This window comes from Chlorocebus sabaeus, chromosome 12 (assembly GCF_047675955.1).
Source record: "Chlorocebus sabaeus isolate Y175 chromosome 12, mChlSab1.0.hap1, whole genome shotgun sequence".
Lineage (NCBI taxonomy): Eukaryota > Metazoa > Chordata > Mammalia > Primates > Cercopithecidae > Chlorocebus > Chlorocebus sabaeus.
This window is the reverse complement of record NC_132915.1, coordinates 25,512,326-25,525,723: the sequence shown is the minus strand read 5'-3', so window position 1 is coordinate 25,525,723 and position 13,398 is coordinate 25,512,326. Positions and strand designations below refer to the sequence as shown.

At 39.6% G+C, this 13,398-nt stretch overlaps 1 pseudogene; it reads right to left on the bottom strand.

Annotated features, from left to right (window-relative positions):
* Positions 1-12,653: 12,653 nt before the first annotated feature.
* On the bottom strand, positions 12,654-13,139 carry LOC103219577 (transcription factor BTF3 pseudogene; annotated as a pseudogene).
* Between the last annotated feature and the right edge of the window lie 259 nt (positions 13,140-13,398).

The following is a 13,398-nucleotide window of genomic DNA, read 5'->3' as shown; positions in this document are numbered from 1 at the left end:
AACATATGAAAAAAAGCTCATCATTACTGGTTATCATATAAATGTAAATCAAAGCCACAATGAGATACCATCTCACGCCAGTTAGAATGGCGATCACTAAAAAGTCAGGAAACAACAGGTGCTGGAGAGGATTTGGAGAAATAGGAATGTTTTTACACTGTTGGTGGGAGTGTAAATTAGCTCAACCATTGTGGAAGACAGTGTGGTCATTCCTCAAGGATCTAGAACCAGAAATACCATTTGACCCAGCAATCCCATTACTGGGTATATACCCAAAGGATTATAAGTCATTGTACTATAAAGACACATGCACACGTATGTTTATTGCAGCACTATTCACAATATCAAAGACTTGGAACCAACCCAAATGTCCATCAATGATAGACTGGATAAAGAAAATGTGGCACATATACACTATGGAATACTATGCAGCCATAAAAAGGATGAGTTTATGTCCTTTGCAGGGACATGGATGAAGCTGGAAGCCATCATTCTCAGCAAACTAACACAGGAACAGAAAACCAAACACCACATGTTCTCACTCATTAAGTGGGAGCTGAACAATGAAAACATATGGACACAGGGAGGGGAACAACACACATCAGGGCCTGTCGAGGGGTGGGGGACAAGGGGACGGACAGCATTAGGAGAAATACCTAATGTAGATGACGGGTTGATGGGTGCAGCAAACCAACATGACACATGTATACCTATGTAACAAATCTACATGTTCTGCACATGTATCCCAGAACTTAAAGTATAATTAAAAAAAAAAAAAAAAGAATTATATGATAGACTTTGGGGACTCGGGAAGAAGGGTGGGACGGAGGTGAGGCATAAAAGACTGCACATTGGGTACAGTGTACCCTGCTTAGGTGACAGGTGCATCAAAGTCTCAGAAATCACCACTAAAGAACTTATCTGTGTAACCAAAAACCACCTGTTCCTCAAAAACTATTGAAATTAAATTAAAAAAAAAGAATTGATCGCAAGGAAGACATCTAACCATAGACTGTACTTGATCTGAGGTTTGAAACACAAAAAGAATATAACAGTAAAGTAAGACAAGTCAAAGCACAGCAACTGCTCACATGAATTCAGCAAGCCATGTTGACAACTCAAAATGCTAAAAACAAAACCCAAACCGTTGATTGCTCAAAAATATAGCTTTTCATAATTTTGCATTGTAATTTATGTTTCATATGCACGAATGCACAACGTGTTTTCTTCTTACAGCTAGGCTATTATTAGGTGAGATTTCTGAAGGCACGGTCTAGGTGACTGAAAAGAAGTACACTTAGCAGGGAATTGTCTAGCTATTTACAGCAGCAGCTGCCTTGACCCAAAAGAAAATCACCATTCTTGGAAAATGCCACTGTCTGTTTTTCCTCCATCCTTACTGGCCTCTCCTGCTCAGGCTCCTTTGCTTGCAACATCTCCTCTTCTGGGTTACCAAAATTTAGAGCCCCTCTAGAATTCTTTTCTTAGCTTTCTTTTCTTCTTTACTTTTTAAATTTAATTTTGAAAATTTGTAATACTGAGTAAAATCAAAATAATTCTTATATGAATTTTGCAAGTTATGAAGCATAATTGTAAAACCAGCCCATTCAGGGCCAGGACAAGGGTGAGGCAAGTCAGGTGCTTGTCTCAGGAGCAGAATGTAAGAGGCCACGAAAAACCTCATAATCAAGATAAATCATAGTTTAATACAATATTTTAAAAATCAACATTAATATGAAAAAAATCTGTGATGAACAAAATGTGATAATTTTAAATAAAGATAGAGTCTGACCCTGTAGTTTTATATCCTTGACTTGATTGTCTTACTCTAACTCCAGCCTTGGTTCCTACATAGGAGAGGATATTAATTCTTTTTCTTTTTCTTTTTCTTTTTTCTTTTTCAAGACAGAGTCTCCCTGTGTCACCCAGGCTGGAGAGCAGTAGTGCAGTCTCGGCTCACTGCAACTTCCACTTCCTGGGTTCAAGCGATTCTCCTGCCTCAGCCTCCCAAGTAGCTGGGATTACAGATGTGCGCCACCATGCCTGGCTAGTTTTTTCTATTTTTAGTAGAGACAGGGTTTCACCATGTTGGCCAGGCTGGTCTTGCACTCCTGACCTCAGGTGATCCACCCACCTCAGCCTCCCAGAGTGCTGGGATTACAGGGGTGAGCCACCATGCCCAGCCAAGAAATGAATTCTTAATATATCACATGGCAAGCACAATAATTTGGCAAAGCACGTTAGTTTTCTGCCCTGAATTTATAAGCCCCCCAAGGGTAAGAGGCTATAAAGAAACATGATTTATGGTGGGAGAGGATGGGATTAAAATGTGTCCGTTTAATAGTTGCATTAATGTAATTCCATTTGTATGCATTCTTTTTTTTGGTCTTACTGCTTTAGTAAGAATATTGAGAACACTCAATATTCCAAACTTCAATGGAAATATACCTAGGTTTCACTTAACTATGGTCCTGATGGCTTGTTTGAAAAAGAAAGAAAGAAAGAAAAAATTTCATTGTATTAAGAAAATGTCTTAGTTTAGAGATTTCATCAGAAAATGTTGATTTATATAAAAGGTCTTTCATAGATATATCAAACCTATAGAAATTATAATGCATTTTTCTCCTCTTTTGATATATTGATACAATACTGTAGATTTTCTAAGATTGAATGATCCTTGCATTACTGAAATAACTATTGTCATAGTGTATTATCATTTTGTTACAGTAGGCATTTGATTTTTCCGGTGTTTTATTTTTGTCATTTCTGTCTATATGAAGTAAAATTAGTCTACACGGGATATATGTGTGTGCATGTGCCTGTGTGCATGTGTGTGTGTGTATTTGCTATTTTGGTCAGGTTTACTATTAGCATTATGGAAGGTTTTAAAATAAATTGGACAACAGTCTGTATTTTTTTTTAGATGCTGTAAAATTTCAAACTCATGCTTCCCTTCTTATAAAAGGTATGACTTTGTGAAAGTTGCTTTGTTTTTAAATTTCTTTTATCAAAATTAAATACTTGAGTTTTTCCCACTTTTGAGGTACATTTAAACATTTTAATTAATTTTACACATATATTTATAATTTATATTTTCCTTTAAGAATTTTAAATATATAACCAGGTGCGTGTAAAAGATTTTAAAATAATTATAATATCTGTCAAATCTATGGTTATAGATTGATAATTTTGCATATTTTGCTTTTTAAAAATATTTTCTTATTTAGTCTTTCTAGTAGTTTGTATGATTGGTCTTTTTACAATCTAGCATTTAGGTTAATTTATCTAATATTTTCAGGTTCTCCAATATATTAATATTATGTATTTGTTTATTTTCAACTGATTCTGACAGTTCTATTATACTCATATTGGATTGCCTGGATTTATTCTCCGCAGCTCTTTTCCTTTGTCCTTGTTGTTTCTTTGTTTTCTTCCCCTAAATTCTGGGAGGATTGCCTGGAGCTTGAGTTCTAATTCATTGAATTGTTTGAAACTTGACAATCAAGTTTTCCGTTTCCTCAGTATTTTCTCATCTCAGGTTTCCTTCTTTTTAATGATTACTTACTCTGTCGTCCTACATGCAAAATCCTGTTCAACTAATCAGAAAGTTTCTAAAATTTCATAAAGGAATATTTTATGTCATTACTCGAATCATCACTCAGATTGGTATCTTTTTTTGACTTGCACTGTCTTTCCTTATATTCAGTCATATACTGAATTAAAGATTGAGATTAGAGTTTGTCCCGTATCGGTTTAAGTTCTTTTAGGAATTGTGTGAGTTTGAAGTTCCAGACCACTCAAGATAAGGGGAAGGGGGAAATATTTCAATTTATTGTACTTTTACTTATTCGGTTCAGAAATCCAGCAGCCTAAGGGTAGAAGAAAGATAACAGGAGTCTGTCCCTTTGGCCAAAGAGTTTCTTTTCAAAGTTCATGGTGGCAGCCTGATGTCAGCTGGGGAAGAAGCTCCATTCTTTCTCTGGCAGAACTGACTTCTTTGGGAGAGAGCTGTGGCAGCCCCTTTGCTTATTCCCAGCATGGAAAGACCACAAGATTCCTGCTCCTTATGGCTCTGGCATGCCATGCACTCCCTAGACGGACCCCTTACAAGGCTACCAATAACCTGTCATTACCTCCAGCTCTTACTACTGCACTGAAGGTTAGAGTCAGATTTTGCTAATATCTCTTTTCATTAAATTTCCAGACTACATAGAAACCTGGGGTGATAGGCCTTTCTTCATGCTTTTAGCTGTATGGTCTTTAGCAGAAATTCCTTCAATTCTTAATGATCAGCATTGCTATAAGATGTTCCCTATTTATGACATCCGCAGATTATTTCAATGGAAAACTTGGATGGAATAAAAGGTAGTTAAATGCATCCTCAAGTTGCCATTTTTAACTGAAAGCCATCCCTGCTTTTATGAAATCTGGGACAGTTACCAAATTAACACCCACATGTACTAGCAATGGCTGGCAGAGTAGGGAATCGGGGGCAGAAGATCTATGCTGTGTTCTTATTCCATTTCTCAGTCATCACCTACAAGCAGATGTCTCCTACAAGAACATCAATTTAGTGGCCAAGAGTATCTTGGAAAGAGGAAGCCAAGATATTTTTCATAATGTATGGCTTTCCAATATTTTTGATATCTAGAAGTCACCAGATCAATTAAATACGCAATTATGTTCTGCTGCTTCTTCCATTGTGCAGTGCCATTTGTCAGGGCCATTCAGGAACACAGGCGGATACCTTTATGAAACCTCTGTTATCCCACTGTAAACTGTCTCACATTAATAAGATTTACCTTCAGCTGGAAGGAAACTCACATAATTCCTCCCATACGTGAGTTTCTTCTTCTAAGTTTATATGGGCAACATCTCATTGCACATGCCCATCACACTAGACTAAGGAATATTGACAAACATTCATAGGTTGTAAAAGTTATATCAAGTTTTCTTTTAAAATTCTACAAACACATAAATAGCCTATCATTTTATATTTAGGTTTTATTTCCCAGATAATTTCTTCTTTGGGTTCTGGCTGGATTTCCTCTTACCTCCCACTAACCAGCTAGTGCTCAAATTCAGTAAATTAGGAGCAGAAATTTCAGAGGCTTAGCATTTGGCCAAGGCCTCTGAACTGCAGCAAGAAGAGAACGTATGCCAAGATTTCAGTTATTTCTGAGAAGCACATGGGAGAAAGGGCACTTGATCAGAAAAGCCTGTTGATGACTGAGGTTTGATTCAGCACTGCTAGGAGGACTTAGTGCAGGAATACCTACACGGCATGACGCTGAACGTGGAGTACACAGTCTTACAGGTGAAGACTGTCAGAGGCCATTGTATTGCCAGCACCTGTGAACAGAATCAGAAGCATTTTAATTTCATAGGTGACTGAATACATTTGATCACAAAAATAGTGTTTTATAACTGACGTTAAAAGTGGTTCTCAGCTGGGTGCCATGGCTTGCACCTGTAATCCTAGCATTTGGGGAGGTTAAGGCAGGCAGATGGCTTGAGTCTAGGAGTTTGAGACCAGCCTGGATAACATGGTGAAACCCCATTTCTACAAAAAATACCAAAAAAAGAAAAAAATTAGCCAAGTATGGTAGCATGCATCTGTAGTCCCAACTAGTTGGGAGACTGAGGTGGGAGGATGGTTTGAGCCCAAGAAGTCAAGGCAGCAGAGAGCTATGATGGTGCCACTGCACTCTAGCCTGGGCGACAGAGTGAGATCTTATCTCAAAGAAAATGATTATCATTTAACAAACACTTATTGAGTGACTACTATATGGTAGTCACTGTGCTAAGACTAAAGTATACCAAGATGCATAAGACCTCCTCACCAAATAGGTGATAATTTAGGGAAAAGATTATAGTAAAAAGAGAAGCTTAGGCCAGGCATGGTGACTCACACCTGTAATCCCGACACTTTGGGAGGCCGAGGTGGTGGGTGGATCACCTGAGATCAGGAGTTTGAGAACAGCCTGGCCAACATGATGAAACCCGGTCTCTAATTAAAAAATACAAAAATTTGCTAGGCATGGTGGCGTGCACCTGTAATCCTAGCTACTCGGGAGGCTGAGGCACAAGAATCACTTGAACCTGGGATGTGGAGGTTGCAGTGAGCCAAGATCACGCCACTGCACTCCAGCCTGGGCAACAGAGTGAGATTTTGTCTCAAAAAAAAAAAAAAAAAAAAAAAAAAAAAGAATTGCTTATAGAATTCTGTGATTCTACCGATTGTGTTTTATCTAGCTCCTTAATAAATATCGGTATTTTAAAATACAAACATATATAAAAGTAGAGAAAATAGTGTAATGAAACTAGTGTATTCATTATACAATCATGAGAACTAATAAGTTATTATTTTAAGTAATTATGTTTTGGAGTAATTTGTTAGGTAGTGATAGATAACTGATACAACAATATATCCTGGTGTTCATGTGGTAACAGTGTATAGAGATAGTGGTATTTATTTATTTTAAAGTCTTAATTTTTTAAAAGAGGTTTTAGGTTCATGGCAAAATTGAGAGGAAGGTATTCCAGATACTTCCTCCCCTTCCATATGAATAGCCTCCCCCATTTTCAATGTACCAGATGTACAGAGTGGTACATTTGTTACAACTGATGAACCTACATTGACACATCATAATCACCCAAAGTCCATAGTTTACATTAGGGTTCACTCTTGGTATCGTCCTTTGGGGTTGCACAAATGTATACTGACATGTATCCTCCATTATAGTATCATACAGAATAGTTTCACTGCCCTAAATATTTTTTGTGCTCTACCTCTTCAACCCACACTCCCCTTAATCCCTGGCAACCATTGATATTTGTATTGTCTCCGTAGTTTTTCCTTTTGCAGAATATTATCTAGTTGAAATCACACAGTGTTTTCAGATTAGCTTTAGTAACATGCATTTAAGGTTCCTCCGTGTCTTTCCATGGCTTGACACCTCATTTCTTTTTTAGCACTGAATAATATTCCATTGCTTAGATGTACTACAGTATATTTATCATCCATTCACCTACTAAAGGTGAATTGATTGCTTCCAAGTTTTGGCAATTGTGAATAGAGCTGCTTAAACGTTGTGTGCAGGTTTTTGTGTGGACATAAGTTTTCAACTCCTTTAGCAAATATCAAAGAGTATGATCACTGGATTATATGCTAAACGTACATTTAGTTTTGTAAGAAACCATGATTGTGTAAGACAGGGATTTGGGCAGAGGTTAGCTGGGTAGTTTTCTCCATGTGGATCTTTGACTCAATTGTATCCATCTGGAGCTGGGTTGAGCTCAAAGGTCCAAATAAATATATATTGATGGGTCTGGCATGGTGGCTCATGCTTGTAATCCTAACACTTTGGAAGGCTGAGGGAGGATTGCTTGAAACTAGGAGTTTGAGACCAGCCTGGGCAACATAGCAAGACCCCATCTCTAAAAAAAAATTTTTTTTTTTAATTAAGCAGGCAAGTGGTGACAGTGTCTGGGCAGTTACTCAGGAGGCTAAGATGGGAGAATCAATTGAGGCAGGAGGATTGATTGAGTCCAGGAGGTTGAGGCTGCAGTGAGCTGTGCTCGCACCACTGCACTCCATCCTGGGCAACAGAGTGAGACCCTGTATTAAAAAAAGAAAAGAAAAGTAACTCAGGTTGATTCTAATGCTCACCTACCTATGATGGGGAACAGTAGCACATAATGAAAGTATAAAAAGAACTTATTCTGAACTACTGGGAAAGCAGAAGGGATCCTATTCCCTACCAACCTGGTTAATGTTTCCAAATTCACTTTCTTCCCTTTGACTCTCTTTAAACAATATCCACAAATCGAAATGGAAAGCCAAGAGATTATTGACGTGGTAGCTGTGTATCATGCCTTCTGTTTAAGTATGTTTCCAGGTTCTCGTTGATGTTTGGCAGTCTTGCCAGCACATCCTAAATTAAATAGAATAGCTGTTTCTCCGAGCAGAGCATTGGAATGACTCCAGCTAAGAACTGATCCAGCAACAAACAACTTAATTTATGATGGTATAAAAAAACCTCAGCCACAGAATATCTATAATTAGGAAGAATCCAGCAGAGATTGAGGGGTACTAAGATGAACATTCTCCTCTCCTTTCTTTGCCCATCACACGCATATCTACCTCTTATTTTCATAGATTCTCACAGCTAGAATGCTCAGTAAGAAATCGCCTGGTCTATTGGCTGGGCACGGTGGCTCAGGCCTGTAATTCCAGCACTTTGGGAGGCCAAGGTGGGCAGATCACGAGGTCAGGAGATCAAGACCATCCTGGCTAACACGGTGAAACCCCATCTCTACTAAAAAAATACAAAAAATTAGCCGGGCGTGGTGGCGGGCGCCTGTAGTCCCAGCTACTCAGAGGGAGGCTGAGGCAGGAGAATCACGTGAACCCGGGAGGCGGAGTTTGCAGTGAGCCGAGATCGCACCACTGCACTCCAGCCTGGGCAACAAAGTGAGACCCCGTCTCAAAAAAGAAAAATAAATAAATAAAAAAATAAAAGAAATCACCTGGTCTATCATGTGAGCTTTTAGGGTTTTTGAATGAATAAAATATCCTGAAACTGTACGGAGGGGAGAACATAAATACCTAAATCTCCAGGTGAGTTAGTCCAGAGTCTGCTAGCTTAGTCTAAAGGACAAGAGAATTGATATGGTTTGGATCTGTGTTCCTGCCCAAATCTCATGGTCAATTGTAATCCTCAGCATTGGAGGTGGGGCCTGGTGGGAGGTGACGGGCTCATCGAGGTTGATCCTTTATGAATAGTTTAGCACCATCCCCTTGTGTTCTGTTCTCCGGAAAGTGAGTTCTTGCAAGATCTTGTTGTGCAAAAATGTGTAACACCTCCGTCCTCTCTCTCTTCCTTCTGCATCATGTGAGACACCTTGCTCCCTCTTTGCCTTGCACCATGATTGAAAGTTTCCTGAGGCCTCCCCAGAGCTAAGCGGACGCCAGCTTCATTCTTCCTGTACAGCCTGCAGACCTCTGAGCCAATTAAACTTATTTTCTTTATGAATTACCCAGTTTCAGGTATTTCCTTATAGCAATGTGAGAACAGACTAATACAAGCACCATCTAGGATCAATAATTTAAGAACCTTTAAAAAATTAACCTCTAAAACTCTATGACTTACTGTAGTGGCACAAATTGGTAAGAATGATCAGTCTGTGGTTTGTTTTGGAGTAATCACTTATGTATGTTTCACAAACGAGAATAATGCTGTGACTTTGACTTCTTATGATCATAAAAACTTGAAAAGACTACAATGTGATACAGGTACGAAAGTTTTAAGAGTAAATGTTTCCTTCTCTCTAATCCTAATTATCAGAGGTGATCACCCTTATAGGTGCATGTTGTCCTAGCTTGGGTTCCCCAAAAAGTAGAGCCTGAGACAGGGACTTGAGAACTTAGGTGCAGTTAGACCATGTGAAAGTCACAGGGAGCAAGAGAGAGAGGGAGAGAAGCAGGAGGCGGCAACATAGGGGCATATTATCAAAATTCTGAGGTTCAATTCCACCAGGACTTGTGAAAGTTAAACTTACTAAAAAAATAAAATAACATAGGGCTGGGTGCGGTGGCTCACACCCGTAATCCCAGCACTTCGAGAGGCAGAGGCAGGCGGATCACGAGGTCAGGAGATCGAGACCATCCTGGCTAATGTGGGGAAACCCTGTCTCTACTAAAAAATACAAAAAACTAGCCGGGTGTGGTGGCAGGCGCCTGTAGAGCCAGCTACTCAGGAGGCTGAGGCAGGAGAATGGTGTGAACCCGGAAGGCGGAGCTTGCAGTGAGCTGAGATCAAGCCATTGCCCTCCAGCCTGGGTGACAGAGTGAGACTCTGTCTCAAAAATAATAATAATAATGATAAATAAAATAAAATAGTTTTTCCATGGAGCATGTTAAAAACAAGCAAACACAATAAACTTAGAATTAGCATATGACCCAGCATTTTCACTCCACAGTATATACCCCAAAGAATTTAAAGTTGGGACTCTAACAGATACTTGTACGCCATGTTCACAGCAGCGTTATTCACAATATTCAAAATGTGGAAAAGCCGAATGCCCCCTCAGCAGATGAATGTATGAACAAAAGTTGATATATACATACAATGGAATATTTTTCAGCCTTTAAAAGGAATAACTGGGTGTGGTGGCTCATGCCTATAATCCCAGCACTTTGGGAGGTCTAGGTGGGCAGATCATGAGGTCAGGAGATCAAGACCATCCCGGCCAACATCGTGAAACTCCATCACTACTGAAAATAAAAAAATTAGCCGGCCATGGCAGCATGTGCCTACAGTCCCAGCTACTGGGGAGGCTGAGGCAGGAGAATTGCTTGAACCTGGGAGGTGGAGGCTGCAGTGAGCCGAGATGGCACCACAGCACTCCAACCTAGGTGACAGAGGGAGACTCTGTCTAAAAAAAAAAAAAAAAAAGATTACAATGGTAAATTTATATTGTGTATATTTTACTGCAATTTTAAAAAGTATACAGGATGACTCCCAGACTTGTCCACTTGAAGGCTGTGGTGGGGCTGGGGAATTTATACATTAGCTCTCATTCTACATTGGTTGAGTGTTGCTCACTCACTTTTCCTAGGTGGCTCTTGTTTGCAAGGCTAAGTGGGCTTCCTTGAGAAGCCCCCAAGGCAGAGTATGAAAAATGGGACATCACCACTATAGTCAGAGCATGTGTGGAACCACCTACACAGCTATGGCTGAAACCAGAGATGGACTGAGGGTATGCAATCTGGGGCCTCAAAAGGCCTCTGGTACAAATATGTGTCCTTTTAGACAATTCTCTCATGCATTTACAAATATACAAATAAGGCTGTATCTATATCTACATATATTTTTATACACTGATAATTTTACTTTTGCAAATCATGCTATTCATGTTGTTTGGCAAACTTGCTTTCCTCATAGATATATTTCTAGCTTTGCACTTATAGATGCACCTCAATCTGTTTAGCCACTGCAGAGTAATCCATTGTATGTGGAGGTGCCCGAATTTTTTTTAACCCACTGCAATTGCAACTTTGCATTCATCAATAACACATGCCTCTTGCTAAGGTCACCAGTGATTTTCATATCTTGAAACCCAATCAGTCATTTTTAGGGACTTCTATGGCCTTCACTTGCTTTCATCTTTTTCGATGTGTTTTCTTTGACATTTGCATCGTGATGGTATATTCTTTGCTTCAAGTCACACATTTTCAGATGTAATTTTAAAAGAATTAGTAAATATGGTGACAGATTCAAAGTCAAATCATCATGTAAGATAGAACAGGGATTGTTTTCCTTGTCTTTTTATAAAAAACATTTTTCCAAGCTGTTTGCTCCTGAATTTTCTGTAAGCAGGAAAAAACTCTCAAAAATGTTTGACTTGATGTTTGAAGAAAATATCTGCTAATTATAGTTTTCAGGCATGTGCAACAAAATAACATGCATGTGGATTACAGCATTCTGTATTCTTTGCTGACACTGAGTGAAATAGGCTATTATTAGTTGAGAATTATGTGGGCAGGATATAGATGGGGTGATTTTAACAATTAAGTGAAAAGACACATTTTTTTCCTTTCAATGTCAGTACATTTTAATGTCTCTCAAAAGCCAGTCTTATTTAATTGAAATCATTTCAGGAGATTTAGGAGTATTTATGTTGAGCTTCTATTAACCTTTCAGATTTAGGGTTGACACTTGGGACTTAGATTACAAAGTATAACATTTGTATTAGTTGGCATGCAAAAAACACAGAGGCAAAAAACACAAGTGCATCCATCCTGGGTGCCTCGGTCTGTTTAGGCTGCCATAACAAAATACCATAGACTGGGTGACTTAACCACAGACATGTATTTCTCACAGTTCTGGAGGCTGATGATGATCAAGGTGCCAGGCCGGGCATGGTGGCTCACGCCTGTAATCCCAGCACTTTGGGAGGCCAAGGTGGGCAGATCACGAGGTCAAGAGATCGAGACCATCTTGGCCAACACGGTGAAACCCTGTCTATACTAAAAATACAAAAATCAGCTGGGCGTGGTGGCACATGCCTGTAGTCCCAGCTACTTGGGAGCCTGAGGCAGGAGAATCACTTGAACCCGGGAGGTGGAGGGAGGTGGAGGTTGCAGTGAGGTTGCACTGCACTCTAGCCTGGCTACAGAGTGAAACTCCATCTCAAGTAAATAAATAAATAAATAAATAAATAAATAAATAAATATCAAGGTGCCAGCAGATTCAACATCTGGGGAGGACCCTGTCCCTGCTTGTTGACAGCTGCCTTCTCATTACATATTCACATGGTAGAGAAAGGAAGCTCTTGGGTCTCCTCCTCTTCTTCTTTTACTTTCTTTTTCTTTTTCCTTTTTTTTCTTTTCTTTTTTTTTTTTTTTTACTACACAAAGAACTTTATTAACCCTTGTTTCAAACTTTATTCCCAGGTTTCTTCGGTTTAATTAGCTGCAAAGAATGAACTGTGTATAAGCAAAAACTGAAAAGAGCTGCAGTGTCCAAGGTGCTTGGGCTTAAAGATATTAGAGATCTAGATTCTATCCGGTCCATAAACAAACATTTCTTATAAAATAGCAGCTCCCAGTAACTTCTTCAAGTTTTATCTTAAGAAGTTGACTCAATTCAGTTTGCCTCATTCCTGGAAGCCTCATCCAAATTGTCCACAAGCTCTGGAACTTCATCATCATCATCTTCTCCAGGAGCAAGTGATGCTTTTCCACCCGCAGATTGTTTGGGCAGAGCTTCAGCCAGTCTCCCTAATCCAGTCGGACTGTCTGCACCAAGCTGGTTTAAGACGCTGGATAGCATTTCTGTCAGCTGCTTTGTCTCAGCATGGCCTATAATGGCAAAAGTGTTCGCTGCTAGAGATATCTGAACCTTAGGGTGTTTAAAGTGGATCACTGTTCCTTGGTTTGTAAATATATTCACCTCTTCAATGCCAGAGATATTGTTTACCCCTCACTTCTTTAAGGAGAACTGAAGTTTTTGATCATCTGCTGTGGCTGCTCTATGAACCACCTTCTTTCTGTGAGCAGTTCCTTTCCCACCAATGCGCATTCGTGCCTGCAGTTTGGGGAGTTTTTCCTGGTTCATGATCATTTCCTTCATCATGTCGGAATGGATAAGGGGCCACGCGGGGGACTAGGATTGGTCCTCAGGGGGTCTTGGGTGGACCAGCTAAGATTAAGCGCACACATGCTGGAACGCAAGATGGCAGGTCTTCCTATTCTTAAAAAGGCATTAATCCCATCATGGGGGCTCTACATCCGTCACCTCATCTAAATAGAATGACCTCCCAAAGGCTCACTTTCTAATACCATCACACTATGGGTTTAGGGCTTCAACATATGAGGGAGGGGGAGCACGT